A 13,792-nucleotide genomic window follows, 5' to 3' on the forward strand; every position below is an offset into this window, starting at 1 on the left:
AGTAATGCAACCTTCCGGCTGTCTCAAACTATTATCTGCCATTCTGAGAATTGTGGAGGTATCCTTCTGGATCGCAAGACCCAACCTTTCCACCAGTTCAGAACTCATAATGTTAACAGATGATCCCGTGTCGACAATGGCATAATCTACTAATATCCCATTGACATAGGCTGCAACCCTTGGGCAATGCTTCTCAGCATGCTCGAACCAGTCATCACCAACTCACGCAATACCCAAAGGTTCTACGATATACCCGGCACGTAGAATCTTTTTAAATTCCTTGCGTACTCTTGGGGAAAGCTTAATAAGCTGTAAAAGATTCACATCCGGCTTGACTTCACAAAGAGAGCTCGCCAAATCGAATTCATGATAGTTTGATAGAGCTCGCTTTTCACGCCAAACCATCCGCTCTTTAGGTCGCCGAACCGGCTTTATTGCCTTTTTTTAAACTTTCACCTTCTTCTTTGGTGGTTCCTTATCGGCTTTACTTTCCACAGGCTTCAAAGGTCCCCCTTCCATGGCAGGATCCAAAACTTGCGTTCCTTTGTCGCCTTGTTTAGGGTTTCCGTCGACAGGCTTATCCTTGTTGGCTTCTCTACCCTTTTGACCTCTTGTAAGAACATCACGCAGATTAGAGGTTTCAGCATCATTAACGCATACAGCCTCAATCAGACTAACCCCACTACCACTAGGTAGCTCCTCCACTGTAGTCTTTGGTCGTTGAAGTATTTGTTTAGGCCCGTCTTCTCGCTGGGAATCATTTCCTTGCACATGATGATTAACAGGCCCTGGTTGTCGACTACCGCGCTAGAGGGAACTGATCTTACTCCAACAAGTAGCTGCTAAATGGCCAGATTTTCCACAAATGTCGCACTTAACATTTGGGCAATTTCTTGGATAGTGTTGCCCACCACACCATTTGCAACTAAACCTCGAAGGTGCACCCTCCTCTGGGTATCTACTTCCTATCAAATTTTGTTGTTTTTTAAGGAAGTTGACATCAACGGCTATTTGTCGATACTGCTCCGTAATCATGTCGGTATAATGCTTCATCATGTCCTTAACCTCGCCAAGAACATTGGAAGAACTCGACTCATAGCCTTGGTCATTACCATGTCGTTCCATCGGCCTAACAATTCGATTAGGCACTGGTTGTTGAGCCACATGCATGGTGTTAGAATTGACTGCCTGGCCTCCACCACTTGGAGCCATTTGACTGCCCGTAGGCATCGACATGCTAGGGGGAGCTGGTAATAAAGGGACATTCTGGATCATGTTTCCTCTCCCATTAGGGTTAGCCATTGCTATCCCTTGACCACTACTGCCATTGGCCATTGCCATATTGTTTCCCAATACTAAACCCATATTCGAATTGCCTCGAGAAGCATAGGCTGGTTGTAGTCAGGATTCCACCTCTTGTGCTCATGTAATGGCAATATCTATATCCCCCAAGGGGACACTATTCAACTGCAATTGGATATTAAAGTCCAAACCATGTAGGAAATATTGCAATTGGGCAGCTGCGGGGATAGGAATAGAGGTGTCCAACTTACGGAAAACCTCTTTTATTTTCTTTGCATAAGCATGAATATCCTCGTGTGGTTCTTGGCAGGTCACGTTGAGTACACGCAACCAATATTGCCCACCCCTTTCAGGGGCAAACTCCCTTCGAAAAGCTCCATAAAATGAATCAATATTCAATATGGTTCCGGCTTCTAAACCATGATACCATATAGCAGCTCTTCCTTTGAGAGTCATATTGAAGAACATCATTAAATGTCCTTCTTCTTGAATGCGACAGTTAAACATCAGCTTTTGAAACTCCCTAATGTGGAGTTCCGCATCTTCCTCAACTAGCCCATTAAAAATGGGTAGCGGGTAACCTAGAGCCGGTAAATCCATGGTTCCTGCTAGAATTGCAATAGGCTGCGCCATGACGTGGATTGGATTTACACTAGGAATAGGGGACGGTGGGGTTACACCTCCCGCAATTGACGTGGACTGGCTTATGGCAGAAAGGGGAGCACTAGAACTTCCACCTTCTCCTAACTTACTGCTTGTGGCCCCAAGACCACTAGATCCACTCCCTCGTAAGGGTTCAGCACTGCTATGCTTAGGGGAATATCTCCTAAAAATTTCAGCACGTCGCCTAGCTTGTTCGTCTCTTTCTTGCTTTTGGATTTCTGCTAGACGATGCTTATCAATAAATAACGGATCAATCTCAGTATCCTTTGGCATAAACTACTAGTTGGTCCCTAGAAAACTAGGATTCGGGGACCGCCACTTTTAACCGGCCCCCGGTAGACGCACCACTGATGGACCTAAAAACGGGCCGGCACTAGCTCATGCACTAGCCGGGCCTCGTCACTACGCACAAGACAACCCCTCGGCCTCGCGGCCAGGAGCGTCTATCAAAATCTCTGCCTTCCTAAACATTGTGTTTGTAATACGTTGTAGTCCAACTGATCCTAACCCAATATTACTCCTCAGAGGGAGTCCCTTTCACATAGCCAAAAGTCTCGAATCACATACACATGGGGTTCCTCCTACGGCTAAATGCCGTCAATTCTCTGCGACTCTCCTACACCTTGGGGATTGGCCCCGCGATGCGTCACTCAACATATAAACATTTCGCACAAAATCCACTCAAGGTACCATTTAATCGTATACAGGAATATACCATTGTCCTTACTTCTCTTTTTCCTAGACCCCACGACTAGCCTATGGCTTAGGGTGTCCTGTCTCTCACTCAATGTGGATCAAAGTCCTAATGAAAGCAATTGCTGTGCATCCAGGATTTCTGATTCCTTTAAATATTTCCATGATTTACGCATATTGTGGATGCCAAGTGCTCAAACAATTATGAAATCAACATTGTGCACATGTGGAAAACATCCTTTCAATGATTTTCAACTACCGTTCTTATGCGGCGTTGCACGAACCTAGCACCAAGGAAACCCTCGTGCTACTAGGCTCTTAATTTATAATTATTATCCGTCCTAAATGATATGCATAGAAATCAGCAACTTTCCCATCGTCTCACATGGCATTTAGACATATTTCAACTACTCTACCCTCCCACCGATCAAATGTTACCTTGTTGTATGGATTTATAGGGCATTTTGCCATCATTTTATGTATAAAAAGCGGGAAAAACACACTAGAACAAGAAGATGGGGATGAACTGAGGCAAATACTCATGCTTCAGTCCCCACAAACATTCACAAACATTGTTCTTAATTTTCATTAATTTTCCGCACCCAAAATGCATTTTTCCCCTGTTTTTAGTGATTTTTCTCAATTTTCCTTGTATTTTCCCTTATTTTTTGCATTATTTTATTACTAAAAATTCAAAATAGGTTATGGGTTGTGGCCCTTAGTTCATTCTTGTAGCAAAATTGAAGATTTAGTTGGTGTTCCTATTCACTTTCCCAATTCTATGCCCAAAACCATCATTTTCCCTTGATTTTCCATATTTCACGTGTTTTAGCATATTATTTTGAACCTCAAGATGCATATTTTTCTGATTTTCTGATTATGACTAGCAAGAACTCATGGAAAACAGCAACATAAACAATTTTTAGCCCACATGAACAACATTTTATCAATCAGAAGCTATAAAATCTCAAATTTCCTTTGAAAATTTTGAATTACCGCTTATTTGCGTGTCTCGGGTTTCATGTCCATGGCTGCAAATTTGGAAATCAGCAGCACTTCATGTCCAGCACAATCACAAATCACCATTTCCAACCCGTGGAGCAATCCGATTCATGCCGGACAAGCCTCCATCATTCTTTCTTCTTCCTTCTTCTTCCCACATGAACTTGCCTTTAGAAGAGAGAGAGGGAGGAGAGAGAAATACTGAAATCAGATATCTTCAAAGAGAGCATCATTTGACGGGCGAAGGGCGGCGAAATGATTGGCATCCAGGAGGGAATGAGGGGCAATGATGATTGGCAGGGGTTGTTTGCAGGCTGCATGCTCATCAAGCATGATGGCTCATTTTTCGGACGTGATAGCACCTTCATCCTCCTCTTTCTCTCACCACGATTTTGCATGTTTCATTTCATGTGACTTTTAATCTTGGGCTCCCAAGAGTCACTTACTCTTTTGGGCCAAATTTTGTCCACCCCTTCGCATCTTGACCGGTTTCTTGGCCATTTCCCCGTCCGGACTCGGAATCGAGCTTTGAAAAATCCTTGGCGTCCGGCTTAGCATCCTGCATTGGCCAGTAACTCGTGTCAACCCGCACAACTGTCTGAAAAATTATGAAAAATCAACAAGTGACGCTCGGGAGCCTTTAAAGCACTTTGACGCTTAAAATCGTCCTAGATCGGGCCGCCGCCTTTGACGGTGAATATTTGTCCCTTGAAATTCATAAATTTTAGCTATTTTTAAGAACTTTCTGGCACCAAGATTCCGCTCTCAAGAAGCCACAGCTAGGAAGGCTTTGCTAGCAGGATACTGGTGGCCGACCATGCACAAGGATGCCTATGATTACTGTAAGCGATGTGATGCTTGTCAGAGAATGGGGAAACCCACCAAGACAAGTGCCATGCCACTGAAACCTATCCTTCCTTTGAAGCCTTTTGAGAAGTGGGGCATCAACTTCGTAGGTCCGATCGATCCTCCTACCAGAAGGAAGCAGAACGGATACATCCTCATATGTACGGATTATGTTACAAAGTGGTGTGAAGCTAAAGCCCTAAAGCGGGACGATAGTGACAACGTGGCCTTGTTCATGTACGAGAATATCATCACCCGTTTTGGCAGTACCCTAGAGTTGGTAAGTGACAGAGGCACTCATTTCATTAATAAAGTCATGGAAGAGTTGACAGAGTTGTATAAGATCCGCCATCGCAAGTCCACTCCTTACTACCCCAGAGCCAACGACCAAGTCGAAGTCACCAATCGAATCCTCTGCTCAATTCTAACAAGAACAATTGCCACACATCGTCGTGATTGGGATGATCGACTTACAGAGGCCCTTTGGGAGTACAGAACCTCCCATAAAGCAACAACAGGACAGACACCCTTCCAGCTGGTGTATGGTACAGAAGCTGTTTTCCCTGTTGAACTGGGATTGCCCTCTTTGCGAGTGGCTATCAAAGAGCATTTGGGGGACGATGATTCACTGCAACGCCGTCTCCTGCACCTAGAATGTTTAGACGAAACTCGCAGGATGGCTCTATAGTGCATGGAAGCCACGCAAGCTCGACGTAAGGCTTACCATGACAGCTTCATAAAGCACAAGGAGTTCAAAGAAGGTAATTTGGTCCTAGCCTTTGATTCACAATTTGGCAAGTTTCCTAGCAAGCTTCAACAGTGGTGGATGGGCCCATATAAGGTACTTGTTGTCAACCCTAATGACTCTGTTCAAGTGCAAAACATTGATGCCTCTGATGATCCCTTCCTGATCAATGGATATCGCCTGAAGAAGTACTTCCCTCCTTGGGGATGTTGACAATCACGGTCACCTGATCCTTTCCCTCGTTGGCGTGGCACTGTACTTCTTATGATGCTACTTCTGATAGCCGTTCTTCAGCACTCCTGATAAGGTGGACACAACCCTCTGTCCCCTCAGCCCCACCTTCCAACCTTGATATCTTATCCTCTATTTTCCACCAGCGACAGTGGCGAGGGGGGTTTTGACAAATGGTATTTCTACCATTCCCTTGCTTAATTTGCAAAAAAGAAAAAAAAAGGAAGAAAAAATATACATATCAGTCATGGGAGAAAAGGACTTAGGTCCTTGTCATGCCGACCTATTCTTCGAGAAAAGGTGGAGACACCCTCGGGAATAGGGGAAAACAAGGAAAAAAAAAAGAAAGCAAAAAAAACAAACAAGAAAAAAAAGAAAACAAGAAAAACAAATTTGTTATGGGAGAAAATGAAGAAATTCCCTGTTATAGCAGGCCTCGTTCCAAGAAACGGTGGTTAACACCCTTGGGCGGGAAGCTGGCTGTGGAAAAGGTGGTAACACCCCGCAGTTCAGGATAACTGACTCGCCAGCAAAAAATTGTCCAGAAGAAATTTGAAGCCACCTCCCTTGGTGCACTGTCTTTGCAACTTCATCAGTCTATCTGCCCCCTTTCGTAGACGATCTTTTCTACAACCAATTGAAGTACAAGATTTGATGGTTGCCTCCCTGGGTACGCCTCTTCAACAACTGACGATGTGATCTTCATCGACAACTCCTTGAGTGATGCGAGCGTTCATCCTAACCGGATGGGGAAGTGAGTATGGGTTGCCCTCTATATCTATCAACAGAGTGTGAGATAGAGGGTGGGGTGAGTGACCAGTCTTTTCTCTTCAAATCAAATGAGAGGTTAGAAGTGTGAATGAAGTGTTGCATGCACGGGATGGGCCTCTCAATGCACAAAGCATGATTTGTTTTTGTGCACTGCACTATAAGGCTCCCTGGCCTTCCTTCTCGCACTGTATGCTGGCACAGGGCAGGATGCACAGTTGCACCATCAAATGCGCACAAGGCATACAACCTCTGCACAAGTGATTGTGAGGATTACATCAATGGGTTTCAGGACATGGTTGCCCCTCTGTATCTTTCAGCAGAGCGTGAGACAAAGGGTGGGCTAAGTGTGACTGGAGTTTCTTCAATCAATTACCGAGAAGTGAGATTGAGGGACGTTACGACACTTGGAGTCCGATATGTTCCCGTTTCCCTATGCACCCACGGGATGGGTTTCTACTGTCATTACACGACACGTCACCCTATTCTGTACACTGCACTATAAGGCTCCTTTGCCTTCCTCCTTGCAATTATGCCAGACGGGTTCGACGCACTAATGCACCATCAACTGTGCACCCTGGCATACTCCCTCTGCACCATTCCCCTATCAATTTCTAAACCGAGTATGAGATATGGGTTTCAATCATTCTTCCTCGAGTGATATTAGTCATGGGGCGAGTGACAGTTTTTTCATTCCCTTTGAGTGACTGTGAGTTGAGTGCAACATTCCTCATCGTCGACAAATTTCCTGCAATTCCTTCAACCAGCTACCTCCTTGGGTGTTGCCGTGTGGTCCTTGCCATGACGGATGTGTGCTGTGAAGAACCTTGGTACCTCCTGCAGCCGACAACAACACAGGAAGTGCCATCGACAATCAACCTTGATTCTCGACAATATGGGCCAAGTTTTTCTAACCTTACCCCTTCTGTTTCTCAGTGACGATCATGTTTTAAGTGTGGGGACGTTAGTAGTTGGTCTGTTGCGTGGTCCTAGGTCCCTGTTGCTCAGTTCATCCTATCCGTTAAGGTCTTAAGTGTGGGGACGCGTCCCTGCATGTCTACATTGCATATCCTTTTGCATATACCTTAATATGCTAATGCCTCTATGCCATGCCTTGCTTTTACCCTACTGGGGTCCCTTCCCAACCCACCCGTTCATTTTTCACCTACCCTCGGGGCTGTTCCCTTGCAGTTTTCCTTCATTCCCTGATTTTGCGGTCCTGCCATGTGAATGCACCCTACATTCGCCGAAGTCCACATCCAACTTTATAGCCATATTCCTCCCTGTGAACTGACCATTTTTCTTTTTTACCTATCCCTGTTCCAGTGCACAGTTTTCAAGTTATTAATTTTTGACGGATTTTGCATACATTAGCCGGTTTTCCATGTGAACGCGCTTTGCTTGCTTCGGAACCGTGATCTGACGTCATAGCCCTGACAACCACTTTCTCCTTGACATTTTTCCTTTTTACTCCGTGTCCTTTTGACGACGTTTTGTTTTGATGGCCCATTTTCAATTTCCTGCGTCTCCACACGCCCTGGTCGCGTCCGCGTGACCCGTACCGCCATCCCGGTGCTATTTCGATCCCATCACAGCAAATTTTTTTACCCCGCCCCGTGCACGCGTGCTGGACGGGGGTACGCCTCTCTTTTCTGGCCCTCCCGCCCATTCTCTCCCCCTATAGGCACCTTCTATGGGCCCCTCCTCAATCCCCTATGCCCATTCCCCTCAGGGCACCCCACCCTTTCACTCCCACCCCCACACCCTTCTCTCTCCCCGACCCCTTCCCCCCCCAACTACCTTTCTCTCTCCCGCTCCCTGCGTGCTTCTCCCCCCCTCCATCTCCTTCACCCTCCCCTCTTCCTCCATCTTCATCCTCCTTCCCTCCTTCTCCCTCCCCTCCTTTTCCTTTCCTTCCCCTCCTACTCCTCTTCTCCTCCCTCCCTCCTTTCCCGCCCTCCCTGCTCCTCTCCTCCCTACCTTGCGCCCTATCCTCGATGCCCGCCCCGCTGTGGCCTTCCCCCTCCTCCACGACGAGCGCCCACCGTCTCCCTTTGCCTCTTCGTGGCGCCACTGCACCCGCCTGGTGGATGCCACATGCCCTGCCGCCGGGTGCTCCTCCTTGCCGCCGTCTTCGCCATCGCGCCGCCCCTCTGGCCGTGTGTCGCCGACGCCTCTGGCCGCTGTTGTCCTCTCTGCGCCCCCGCCGCCGTGACGGCCCTGTGCCTGCGCCCGCTGCCCCGCCTCTATGGCCGCCGACGCCACGCCCCCTCTGCAGCCGCCGACGCCTGTACCCGCCTCTGGCCGCCGCCATCGCGCCGCTCCTCTTGCGCCCTACCTCCTCCCTACTCCCGCCACAGTCCCCTGCCCCGTCCGTTGGGCCTCCTGCCACTGTGGCCTCCTCCACGTGTCCCCCCACAGTCACACACCAAACCCATTCCCCCCATCTAAGCCCCCTTTCCCCCACCCAAGCACACCAAACCCACAACCTCGCCCTAAGCCCCCCTTCCCCCACAGTCACACACACATACCAACCCCCCCACCCAAGCCCCCCTTTCCCCCCAAGGCCCAAACACACAGTCAACCCCCCCTAAGCCCCTGTTCTTCCCCCCGCACACCCGCACACCGGCAAAACCTCACCCCCTCCATAAGCCCCTGTCATACCTGCAGAACAGCAACCAACCACCCCTTCCCAAGCACTGTTCCCACCCGTAGAAATCCAACAACAGAAAACCCCCCATAAGCCCTTGTCACCCGCCGACACATGCAGAAACCTGCAGCCCCATTTTTAGTCAAGGATCACTCGCACAAGGGTGTGTATGCACGCGGTTGTGTTCGTGATCGTGCGGGATCGTGTGCGGGAGTCTGTTAGCGGATGTTCATGCACGGGGACGTGCGTTAACTGGTTCGTGAGGTGGTGTTCGCGGCTGTTCACACGCATCTGACATGCATCCTATTCCTGGGTATATTCCCGGATTTTTAATTCAAAAACCCGAAAACCTTTAACATACATTGAAAAATTTTAAAAAAATCATTAAAAAACACTTAAAATTCATAAAAATTTACAAAAAAATCTTTTAAAATTTCCAATCTTTTTGCAATAAATTGCCATATTTTTCTAAACTGCAAATTTCAGTTAAAAAAAAAGCAGACAATTTTCAAATTAAAATTTCTTTTAAAAATACCCAAAAAATGAAAAAATTCATTAAAAATGGTAAAAATTTCCAAATTAATTACAAAAAATTCCTTAAAATTCCATTAACATTTTTACTTATTTTTGGACTATTTTCTAAGTTGTAAAAATACTTCATTAAATACTAAATTCATAACAAAATCCTTTTTCATCCAAATACCAACTAAAAAAATCTAGAACAACATCTAGATACCTTTTGGGATTGAGGAGAGCGCATTCATTGCATTTACATACATCCGCTACCAGGTATTTTTCCCTTTTTTTTCCATTTTATTATTTTTTTCGCTACCCCAAAATCCACGATTAATTATTAAAATGAACCCTAAACATCACCATGGCACACGCACTCGCGCCCAACACACCATTTTTTTAATAAAAATAAACCAGCCATTCACTTAGCACGCGCTAAGTGGGCTTAAGAAGCACTTTAATATTTTTAATTAAAATGAACCAACCGTCACAAGAGCACGCGCTGGCAAAAAAGCGCTCCACATCACCTTAATTTTAATAAATGAACTTGCATCTATCCAGAAGCAATTCATGGGACATTTATCCGTGAAGTGGAAGGTGATGTCACCTGAAAATGGGTCTCAATCTTCCAAAAGAAGAACTAGTGGTCCTATGAGACTTACTGAAGGAGAACTTAGATGTGTTTGCTTGGTCATACAAAGATTTAAAGGGGACTGTTCCCACAGTATGTCAATATCACATTGACCTAGAGCCTGATGCCAAACCTGTGAGGCAGAGAAAAAGGTATATGAATCCTAATTATTCAGCTCTGGCGAATGCCAAATTATTGAAGCTTCTTGAAGCCGAGTTCATTTATCCCGTGGCTAACAGTAAATGGGTTTCGCTAGTAAACTTGCTACTAGTAAGGAACAATTGCAGCACTCTCAAGAAACTGCAGAGTCCCAAAAGAAACTTATTGAAGAACTTAACCAAAGAGTGGTTGTTCTTTCAGTTTCTCATCCCGCTCCTATATCTTTTTCTTTGCCTTCCAAAGAGGAGCTTGATCAGTTGCAACAAAAAGCTAAACTATGTGATGGGTTCTTAGCTAAGGTTGAACAGCTTCAACAGCATATGGATTGCATGCAGAATGATTTTGTCTGTTATACTAGTTTGGTGTCACCTCCTCCTTCCTTTTGGATAAAGTACAACCAGTAGAGATTTGCTTTACATATCTCCTTAAGAAATATGGATTTGGAGCCTCCAGAGGATGGATGGTCAAGTCTCTGGCTTGCAAATCTCTTGAGAGTTGTTTTTGATAGATTTGTTGATGAGTTGGTTTTCCATGAGGTCCAGTTACTATCTTTCATGTATCTTACAGGCCATTTGCAAATTCCTAATGAGGAGGATTTGAATGTTTATGTGGGGGATGTGATCTTACATGCAGTGATGTATGTGCACTTAGTTGAGCTTCTGCTAGCAGATAGTTTGAAGCATTATCATGAGCAGACGTCTTGGTGTAAGGGACATGCTTGGCATCCATCTTTGGAGGATGTTGCTTTGGAACCTTATCAACTCAGAAATGTTTTTCATAAATCTGATATCCAGCCTCTACAATCTCAATTATTGAGCTTTATTGCTAATCACCCATTATTTACAGAGTCCTTTTTTCAAGACCTTAATTTTCATTGTTCTATTTATCCCTTAGATCCTGAAAATCTTCTTTCTTATTCCCTCATGTATTATCGTTTCCCTCTTTATGTTTCTCTTCTTTCATCTAGTCATGACACCATGCCTCTCTTATCCTTTACCCCTTCAGGATTTCCTCATATTCCTATTTTTACTACATGTCCTTTCATTGCTGATCCTACATTATCTCCTACTCCTTCTGAACCTTCACCTACCATTTCTCTTATTCCTTCCATTTTTCCAGCAGAATCCCTTCATACATTTTTGATGTATTCTCCTTCTTTTTCACCTTCTTTATCCCTTCATTTACCTTCCTTTTGTGATCTATCCTATCCTCCATTATAATGCTCTCCTTTTATTCCATTGTCCTCTCCATCCGATTACATTAACCTTCCTCCTTAGATAGTGCCATACACTCCAGAATGTGACAGTGACATACTTCGTCAGTGACAATGGACACCACATGATTCTACGACAGAACCGGTGTTTAACTGGCCTTTTATTCCAGGGTCATGGGATACCTCTGCAACATATTCAAACTCTTACCTCCATTTTGCTAGAGTACATGTTACTTATGGGGATACCACTGTTCACCTTGCAACTCATTTTTGCTGGTATCTTGCTTTCATGTATCAACAGTCCACCTTGAATACTAAAAAGAGTATCCCACAATTGCTGATTAATCCAAATGAGGATGTACCTGTTGCTCACATGGATGTTCTCTATTACTTTGCATAGGCCTTCCCTACCATGTTCATAATTTTACTGGAAAGGATGTGTTGTCTATCGTTCCTCCAAAATGTACCTCAATACTTTGTAGATGAGAACAAAGCCTTAGACCGTCTTAAATTTAGTATGCAATTTAAGAAAAAATACCTTCATCCTACTTATTAAGAGGGTTTTCATGATTGTATCCTCTCTTTCTTAATGGAAATTTCTTCTTTCTCTCCAATTTTTTTGGGGATTTGTGCCATTCAGACTATATTTGTATATGGGTATTTTTTGTGTTGGGTTTTGTTTGGTTTTTAAATATTGTGAGGAGCTTATGAAGATGAAGTTGTGAAGATTGTTGATGATGGTTATATCATGGTTGCAGTTGAAGATTTGGATGCTGAACTCTTATATCCTTTAATAGTTTGAGTTATTTTGGTTTTATGGTTTTTGGTATTATTGGTTTTCCTTTCATATGTATTTTAGATACAAGTTCTACGAAGCTGATATGTTGGGGTTGTGATAGTAGTTGGTGACTTGTGATGGATTGAAGATTATTTTTATCAGATATTGGAGTTTTTATTCATTTCTTCTGAGGTCGCAAGGATGCTTGCTTTCTAAGTGTGGGGATATGTTGAGTGCTGAAATGATATATTTTTTTGGGCTGATTTTTTGTTGTTTTTGTTGCCGAATGGTTGTTTTTGGTGATGGATTGTTTGAGTTTGAAGGTGTTTTGAAGTGTTTGGAATGTTTGAGTATGTTTGAAGGGTTTAAGTTGGTTTTTGATAAGGATATGATTTTCTGAAGGATTCTATGATTCTCTCTGTTTGGTTCTGTAAGGTCTAATTTTCTTCTATTTTGTTTCTGTTTTGGTAGTTAAGATGGTTGAATGGATGTTTTGAGAGATGGTTGAGGTTGTGTTAAAAGGTTTATGAAAGATTGAATTGGTTTTGGTTTGGTTTTTATGGTTTTTATGGTCTCTCTTGATCTTCTATAAGGTTTTGTGCTTCTGTAGCTTTTGTAGTCCTGTTCTTTTGTTGTCCTGTTGCTCTGTGGTCTGTTTTGTTCGTTTCTGTTGAGAGTTATGTTGGATGTATGGATGTTTTGGGAAGTGTTTTTGTCTTAGGAAAAGGATGAATGGAAGCTTTATTCAAGCTAATTGAAGTGAAGAAGTAGCTGATGAAGATTCACAGAAGGTTACAGAAGGACAGTGACAGAAGCCAGATCTCACAAGACACTATGATGTCTCTGGTGCCTCTTCGCATCTGACACACCTTTTGGGAGGTGTATCCACGACCTAAGAGGGATTATTGAGAGTGATTATTGATTATTGTAGTGAGGAGATGATGTAATATTGAGATATATATATATATATATATATATATATATATATATATATATATATATATAGCCAATTCTATAAAAAACAATGTATCTTTCTATGAGAGATTGAGAGAGAAAACTATGAAGACATTGAAGATGAATACTATGTGATTGATTTCCATTCAAAAGTGGTGTATTCTTTTATGTTATTTGTTCTATTGATGGATTCTATGAGGATGTTGAAGATTGTGGTTGATTCTATCAAATCCGTGGGAGATATCTACTATGAGGCTGTGTGAAGATCTGCTCGTTTCCTTGTTTTGGTCATCTAAATAATGAAATAAAAGCTTGTTGATGTTACAAGATAGATTTTCTTGCAGTGGAATGTCCTTTTCCTTGGCGTCTCTCTTGGGGCTCCACTAACCAATGCTCAAGGATTTTGGCATTGTTAGCCACACATGCTACCATAAACTCTGCCACATGAAGATCAGGATCTTCATTATACTCTCTCTTAAAAATTAGCAATGGGACTAGATTTGCTAGCTTGTCATCAATATTTCTAGGATGAATCTGACTAGGAAGGGGACCTTGAGTCACCATGGGGACTTTTGTAAAGAGTGCTTTTAGGGCGTAAAAGGAGGATTTTGCTGCAAGCTTGTTCTCGGCTTTGATTTTTTTCT

This window comes from Lygodium microphyllum, chromosome 19, assembly GCF_053477565.2.
Source record: "Lygodium microphyllum isolate KBCC chromosome 19, Lygodium_microphyllum_v1.1.10, whole genome shotgun sequence".
Classification (NCBI taxonomy): domain Eukaryota; kingdom Viridiplantae; phylum Streptophyta; class Polypodiopsida; order Schizaeales; family Lygodiaceae; genus Lygodium; species Lygodium microphyllum.